At 43.4% G+C, this 8,310-nt stretch overlaps 1 long non-coding RNA gene across 1 annotated transcript; it reads right to left on the bottom strand.

Moving 5' to 3' along the window:
• Positions 1-968: 968 nt before the first annotated feature.
• Positions 969-2,866, bottom strand: LOC144768347 (uncharacterized). The gene is made up of 3 exons (XR_013598535.1): positions 2,761-2,866; positions 2,068-2,121; positions 969-1,543 (listed from the first exon to the last, which is right to left on the bottom strand). It is a non-coding gene; the product is annotated as an uncharacterized LOC144768347 (long non-coding RNA).
• Between the last annotated feature and the right edge of the window lie 5,444 nt (positions 2,867-8,310).

Raw genomic sequence — 8,310 nt, 5'->3', positions numbered from 1 at the left:
CATTCAGAGCACTGATAAGGTTTTTGTCCAGTGTGGGTTCTTTCATGTGCAGTAAGTCTGGATTTACGATTAAAGCTTTTCTGGCACTCAGAGCACTGATAAGGTTTTTGGCCAGTGTGAGTTCCCTGATGGTGAATCAGACTGCAACTAAAACTGAAGCTTTTTTGGCACGTGGAGCACTGATACGGTTTATGCCCAGTGTGGGTTCTTTCATGTGAAGTGAGATTGGATTTGGTACTGAAGCTTTTACAGCATTCAGAGCACTGATACGGTTTAAGCCCAGTGTGGGTTCTTTCATATACCGTAAGCCTGGATTTGTGATTGAAGACTTTCTGGCATTCGGGACACTGATAGGGTTTTCGTCCAACGATAGTTTTCTCATGTTTAGTGAGGTGGGGTTGATGACTAAAGCTGTTCTCAAATTCATTGCTCTTATTAGAGTTTGTTTCTCCAAGTTGGGTTTGTTCCTGGGTACATGCCATCTTAAGACTAAATTTGATTTCTGATTGTGTACTTGTTTATGTTCCAACTCAGCATTAACTTCTAAAATACATTTCAGATGCTCTTCTTAACACATGTATTTTAACTAATGATAGTTTTTACCTGGAGATCATTTTCCTACCTTTAAAGGCACCTATCTAACTTGTCTTATTAACTTTCACTGAGGAGCCCCTTGTATTGATTAAGAGGCCCCTCATGGATTCATTTTCTCCAAGTTATGCCCGGGTGAATTTTCTCTTGTTTAATTAGTCTCATTTAGTGATTCTAGTTTATCACATTTGATTTAGGAGTTTTAAAAGCACTGATAATGTCTTTGGGCTTTAGTGTTTGCCTGTTAGGTATGTTTGTTCATACAAGTAATGACAGATGCTTAGGGCTTTCTGCGCCAGTATATGCTTTTTTGCTCAGTGGCTAAGACAGGTACATGATCCACTTTGGAGTTACAGGACACTTTGAAACCACTCGGATCAACCCAAGAGACAGAGCTGCTGGGGAAAAAGCTTCCTATATTGGAATTGATAATTCAGCATCTTTGCTGTAACGACATCTGAGAAAGCGTATTTACAATTACTTTCTTATAAATAATCTTTTCCTTCCTCTTGTCTCCAAGAGACGGAGTCAAAAGCTTGCACTTATAAACCGAGGATATTAGTATTTTTGACGGTTTTGTCACATCACAACACGTCTACGGGTGCTGATCTGTTGGGGAGGGTTTGGTCTCCAAAGCATTTCTCATAAACCATCAAACAGAATTTACAGCACTGAGTTTTTTCAAGTGCACTACGTGGGGATCAGTTGTGGCCAATGATCTCCTCAATCTCAGTTACTGATACTTGGTAAACATTTATAGTCATTTTACTTTAGGGATTTGACAACTTGCACATTCACCAGTTTCTTCCACTCCAACATCCTCACCATTCCTGGCACATAGAATGTGTTTCTTCTCTAGAGCTCCAGAATGTTTTAACTTTCCTTGAGATAATCCTTTTCGATGTGTTTCACTAAATTTAAACCTTCTTTTTTCAGTTCATGCTTCAATCACCTGTAGAAATGGAGTCAAAAATTGTAAATGAACTCAAAGAAAAAACATTTGTGACTTTATACTTTATACAAAAACAAGCTAGGAAATCAGTTTAGTATCATTTCTGATAGTGGTGAAACAGCTCTGGGACACTGTATAGATCGGGAGCTTCAGGTTACTGGAGCTCATGGATGTGAGCGAAAACGTAATTAATATTTAAGAAAGAAACACAAGTTGCACATATATTGTGACACATATTCTCAGAAGCAGCCAACACTATCAATTGTCAATTTCTGTGGCAAAGGCTGGCATCACAATGAGATATTTGTAATACTTTTAATGAATTATCAGATGTTATTTACTCCCCTGCCCACCTAGACTGTTAATCTATTCCTTTTTCCAGTGATCTAGGAAGGGACATTTGAGTGAACGAAGGGAATCACCTTGTTGTAATCACTTCTTTAAATACCACTGTAGAATGACGCTGTGTCCAGTTAGCTCAGTGGAATTCACTATTTCAAATTGTGCAGATGAAAAGGACTTACTTGGTGGCCCAGAACTCATCACACTCCTCCGACAGGACCCACGTACTGCAACACCTGAAAAAGAGAAAAAAACAGCACAACAGTAAAGGAAACTAAAAAGGGTCTAGAATAGAAAAACACAAAAGAGAAAAAAGGCTATCTTCTACTCTCACCACATGTTCCAGCACAGGAAACTGTGCAGCAGATGCTAGTGAACCCATAAGTTATTTCTAAACACAGTGCCCCCAAGGTCAGCACCAGGTGCAGCTCCACCGGTTGCACCACCCTAAAGCAAGCCTTGTGTGCATGTGTGTCCACACACATATACTGTGTCTTTTGCTTGTAGTAGATAAGACAGAAAAGAATAGTTTAGGAGCACGTAAAGAGATGGAAGTCAGATCAAGAGAGAAAAGATGCCGAAAGAACAGTCAGAGGGAAGAGAGTATCACGTGGTGTAGAGGAGAAGACAAATGTGCCAATAGTTAAGGAACTGCTGGGCAAAACTGACCTGAAAAGAAACTGGACCTGCACTACACCACCCAACATTTCCAAGAGGAATGTGGCTCCATCATATTATTATCAGAAGTTTGATAACAACAAGAATAGTGTCAAATGTTGAAGCCGAAGAGACAAAAACAAAACAGAGATCAAGAAAGGGAATAGAGAAAAGAGAAACAGGGGAAAAGGAAACTTAAGAGTTATAGGAATCCTTACCTGACAGTTATATTATATATTGTTCCTCCAAGGGGGGCAGCCATGCTGCACTGCCTGGTCATCCCAGAATACCTTGAAAGGAAGTAAAGAAATAGTTTTGCGTCAGACGACTATTACACTTCTTCACATTTTACAAATAACCGTCCTGAACTTACAAAACAAAATAATCTCTTGTTCTCTGGAGGCCTTTGTGAAGCAACTATGGTTAATGAATGAATACTTTTTTGGTTCAAGAGCCATGATCCCTTGCTGGAGAAAGTCTCTGTGAATATAGAGTGCACCCACAGTCTCAGAGAACAAACCCTAACAACCCAGTCCACTTCTTCATAACCCCCATCTTTCCATTTACAGACCATGAAACTTGGGAATCAAAACAATCTGGTTTGCAAAGGTACGTTAAACTCCTTGTACATAATTCTGTCCACACTTCATAAATCAGTCAACCAGACTCTTATATTTATAGAAACCATGCTCTCTGAGCAACTGCAATACAAGCCAAGCTGAGGCAGAGTTCGAATGCTGAGCAATGAAAGCAACAAGGCATCAATGTGTTGGCGCTTTTTATCTATAAATGATCTGAAGGGATGATGCGGCGAGTCAGTGTCTTGTGAGCCCTATAGGACGGCGACCCAAGGACTGGAATTCAGAATAAATACTTTGCGAGACAAAGCTTAGAACATTGAAATGTTGAGACCTCCATTGAAGACAATGGAGTAGCAGCAGCCTATACAACCTGATATAGGCCCGCTGCTCTCAACATTACAATGTCCTAATACACAGCCTCTGCCTTTCTCTTTCCACTGCCTCTCCGAGTTATATGGATTGAGCAGGAGAAGGCAGAAGATAGAGCCTGCTGCAGGTCACAGGAGCCTCCACCCTTCCTCTTCCCATAGCTCGCAGTGTTACTGGTGTCTCGGGAAGGAAGGGGGGTTCTGCTCATCTCCTATATCTCACTAGCTCACTAGGAAAAGCAGTTTAGCCGAGCCCAGGGAGAGCCAGTGGCTGACTTCAGCCTCCTTTCACAGTTATTGCTGTGAATGTTCAACAATTAACCACTGTGGTCCTACATGGTAACTCAGTCAGAGAAATAATTATCATAATATTTGCAGGAGGATCACATAAAGGTAACCTCTAAAGTATATCAAAAGCCAGAATCAGAAATAACTCTAGCTGTAAAGTCAATAGTCAAACCACCACAACAAATGTGTGCTAAGAAATAAGAAATCGTTTATCTATAATATCATATAGCAAACTGCCATAGAATCTGCTTAATTAACCCGTTTAGTGCTGCCGTCGGCCGTGGAACGTCACCAGCACTCCCTGCCTAGTGCTGTGTATGTTCATTGGCCGACGCTGCCCCGCCTGCGCAACAAAACGCCCGCACCGCGGTGGAATTACCGCTGCGGTTAACGGGTTAAAAATCAAGGAAAAGTTCTTAAGTACAAAATCAATAAAACAATCCCAGCAAATATCCTGAAACCGTACATTTTATACGTTTTTAGACAGAGAGAACACATTATTGACATGGTTCATGATGAGGTAAAAATGACAGCATCAATGAATGTTCAAGAAAACATGGCAGAACAAAATGTAATTTAAAAAACCACACCTACAAAATGAATAATAAATTGTGACTCTTCCCCAAAAAGCCTCAAGTCATTTTACAAGGTTATTCCCTAACAAATTAACTGGATCTTAATCACGGTTTAAGTTTGTGGCCTTTCATCATTGACCCAATTTTTACGGGAACATTTGCTGACAGCTCAGCAGTTGTTTATTAGAAATGCCTACAACTTGGACTCCTTTCCCAAGGGGGGTGGGTTGGGTGCTCCCGTCAGTCTGACTGTGGAACGGGTAGCACATGTATTGATTAAAAGAGATACTGGATTCTCATTTACTTCGTCTACAAAAGAGCCACTCTGGGTGACCTCTAGGACTGCACCAAGCACGCAATCCTTCTCCCGTCTCAGGCACCGTCACTGAGTCTGATTCAGTCCAGTAGAAACTCCAAGTGGAGAGGAAAGTCATGGAAAATCATTATTAATTAAAAAAGGATTTTGTTGAAATCTTAAATGTGTTGAGAATTTGGCATTCTATTCTGTACTTGGCTGTGGGACCATCGGGACTGATGGCATGTTCCAATTTACCTGCCTTTGATTTTGCATGCTCGGCACAGAGGCCAGTTGGGCTGGGACCATTGGCTGTGACATCCCATTCTGTGCCATCTGATTCATGTTCCAGTTTCCCAGGTTCCTGCAAACATCGCAAGGATCATGTCTTATTCTGCACTTTATTAGTGTTTGAGGCATTTAAATTGCCACTGTCAGTAAAACCGATACCCTAAGCAGGGCCGCACTGGCCGTAAAGGGCTTTGCGTGTTTCCCGGGAGGCTGGAAGAGTGGAGGCTGATTCTTCAGTGCTGGGAAACGTATTTGTTACTGGGGCGGTTTTGCTGTGGTGCTGCTATATCACCCCCAGCAACAAAAGAGGCAGGGGGCTGGTCCGTCAAAATTGTCAGGCCTGGTTTGGGTTCCCAGTCCGGCCCTGACCCAGAGGAATAACATTTCCTCCTTGCACCTACTGAACATCATTACTCTGCACACCAACGCCGTGCAAATCCAAATTCACACCAGCAACAAACCCAGAATCAAAACGAGAATACAATCCGTGAGAACCCCTTTCGTCACCTGTCTGGAAAATTATTGTCTGAGCCATCATTATTTTTTCTCTGATATTTTTCTGCTTAGCAACAAAATTGTCACTAAAGTACTTTGGTTACAACAAAATCTCATCCAGAATGTTAGTCTGCAGCCCCTCACATTTTGCACTAACCTCTGGAGGCAACGCTAAAAGATGCGTCCTCTTTTACTGGGTCTTTGCCTTTGCAATATTGTCTATAAATCTGCATTAATCTAAAGTAATGGCTGCACAAATTATTCCAACCTTGTCTTACGGGCTAATTGGATGGCTCGGAAGCGAATCAACGATACTAAATAACCTACAAAATAAAATATATAAAGGTGTGTTTGGGTTGCCATTTGCAGCATCGCCAGCCCAAGTTCGATTAGAATTCGGCTTACAAAACCAAGAAATTAGGTCGAAGTCCACATTTGTAAAATTCTGCCACAAGCTCTGAACCGCCCCTAGTAAGTCACTGGACAATCTATGCTGGGAGGATATAAACTTTTTGGTAGGCAGGCCCAACACCACCCAATGGGGTAAATTTCTCAGCCAGAGTTTGACCACATTGGGCCTACACGAAGTGTGGAAAAAAACATGAACCACAAGCAGTTCTGTAAAATAGCAAAAGGATCAGCAAAAAGGATCTCCTTGCTCACAGACAAAAGAACTCCAACTAAACGGAGACATGCCTGGACAGTAATTAATTCATATACCACCCAAAAACCGCAAGTCTTCCTAGCCCTACACTACTGCCAACATCTAAAAAAATCGCTGATAGCGTACCGTCTGGGCATGCACTATTCAAAAGATCTAAGGCCTTCTTGGAAACAACAAATAGAAAGTGCTAACTGCAGATTATGCGGATATAAGAACGAAACAGTGTCACACTTATTATGTGTATGCCCAGCGCTGCAGGTCTTAAGAAGAAGATATCTTCGGGCAATCTTCAACACACTGAACATCCGCACCTGCAGGCAGGCTGTGATATGTTGGCTAAGCGGTGTTTCACCAATTTTTTCATGTCGGGGAATCAAATTTATGGCGAAGACAACAAAGCTGTTACAAGAAATGGATCAGATATAAGGTATTTTGCCGCCCTGAAAAAAAAGAAGAACAGGGACAGAATACCAGGTGACAAAGGTGACACAGACAGACTTAGGACGTTTTTTACCAAGACATACAACCACTGAGAGAACATTTTCTGAAACAGATCACTCTGATTTCACTTCAATTTTAAAAGCCTTTTGTATTTGTTGTTGCACTGTTTTTATTTCTTGTAAATATTGTAATGATTTTAATTAATCACACTATAAAATGATTGTGATGATGATGATGCATTAATCTCTTGTAATATATAATAAAATATTTTGAGGTGCTTCACTCTGTGGCTCTTCAATTGGCCAGTTTCCAAGCAACTTACACTCATTCCACAAATCTCTTGGGACAACAACTAACAAACTTAAACTCATCTCTCGACCACCCCGCCTGGACGAACAGGCCTCAAGCACAGGACAGGCTTCATCTCCTCTGCAGCTCCCTGGACAGAAGTGGCCTCACCGCCTCTGCACCCGCCTGGAGAGGCCTCACCTCCTCTGCACAAATGGACAGGCCTCTCCTCCTCTGCACCCATGTGGACAGACCTCACCTTCTCTGCCCCTCCCCCCTCTGGAAATGACCTCCTCGCCTCTGCATCCAACTGGACAGGCCTCACCTCTTTAGCACACCCCGCCCCCTTCATACAGGCCACGCCTCCTCTGCACCCACTCTGCACAGGCCCCACATTGTCTGCACCACCCAGTAAAGGACAAGCCTCACCTCCTCTGCCCTCACTGGACAGGCATCAACAATTCTGCAACACCCTGGACAGGCCTCACCTACACTGCAGCCCCCTGGACATTCCTAACCTCCTCTGCACCCCATTAAACAGGCCTCACTTCCTCTGCAACCCGCTGGACAGGCCTCATCTATTCTGCACCCCCCACCCCTGGACAGGCCTCTCCTCCTCTGCACCCCTGGACAGGTCTCACCACCTCTGCACCACCTGGACAGGTCTCACCTCCTCTTCAACTCTGGATAGGCCTCACCTCCTCTGCACCCCTGGACCAGCCCCACCTCGTCTGTCCCCCTGGACAGGCCTCACCTCTTTTGCACTCGAAGGAGAGGCCTCATCTTTTCTGCAACTCCCTGGACAGACCTCACCTCCTCGGCACCTCACTGGACAGGCGTCAACTCCTCTGCACTCCCATAGACAGGTCTCACCTCCTGGACAAGTCTCGCCTCCTTTGCACTCCCAAGTACAGGACAGGCCTCCCCTCATCTGCACCCCTGGACAGGCCTCTCCTCCTCTGTACCCCTGGACTGGCCTCACCTCCTCTGCACCCCTGGACCGACCTCTCCTCCTCTGCACCCGTGGACAGGCCTCACCTCCTCTGCATATATTTAGAAACAACAAGGGGCCCAATTAGATCACAGGGGACCTTTGGGGTAACGTTATTCAGACAACAGTGGTCCCATCTCAAAGAAATGCATGAAGAATAAATATAGACACAATCGTAACTATATTGAATTGTGGACTTGTCCAGCCGGACAGTGGTCCAATATTTTTACTTCTGAGGAATAGAGAGAAATATTACACAACAGTACACAATATGGGACACAAGCCTGTACCAAACTTGCAATTGTGCAACTGACACACACTAATGACGAAGGAACAAAAGGGCTTGTAGGCACAAGTGTGAGGTTCGAAGTACTAGAATTTACACAATGTCATAGTACATCACAACATAGTTTACACCTTTACATCAATTTATAGCAGTGCAGTTTTGAATAAGGTGTCCTTTAAGTCGACGGCGTTTCGATCTGTTAACT

This window comes from Lissotriton helveticus, chromosome 1_1 (genome assembly GCF_964261635.1).
Source record: "Lissotriton helveticus chromosome 1_1, aLisHel1.1, whole genome shotgun sequence".
Lineage (NCBI taxonomy): Eukaryota > Metazoa > Chordata > Amphibia > Caudata > Salamandridae > Lissotriton > Lissotriton helveticus.
Note: the sequence above shows the minus strand (reverse complement) of the source record. Positions and strands in the feature narration are given on the sequence as shown.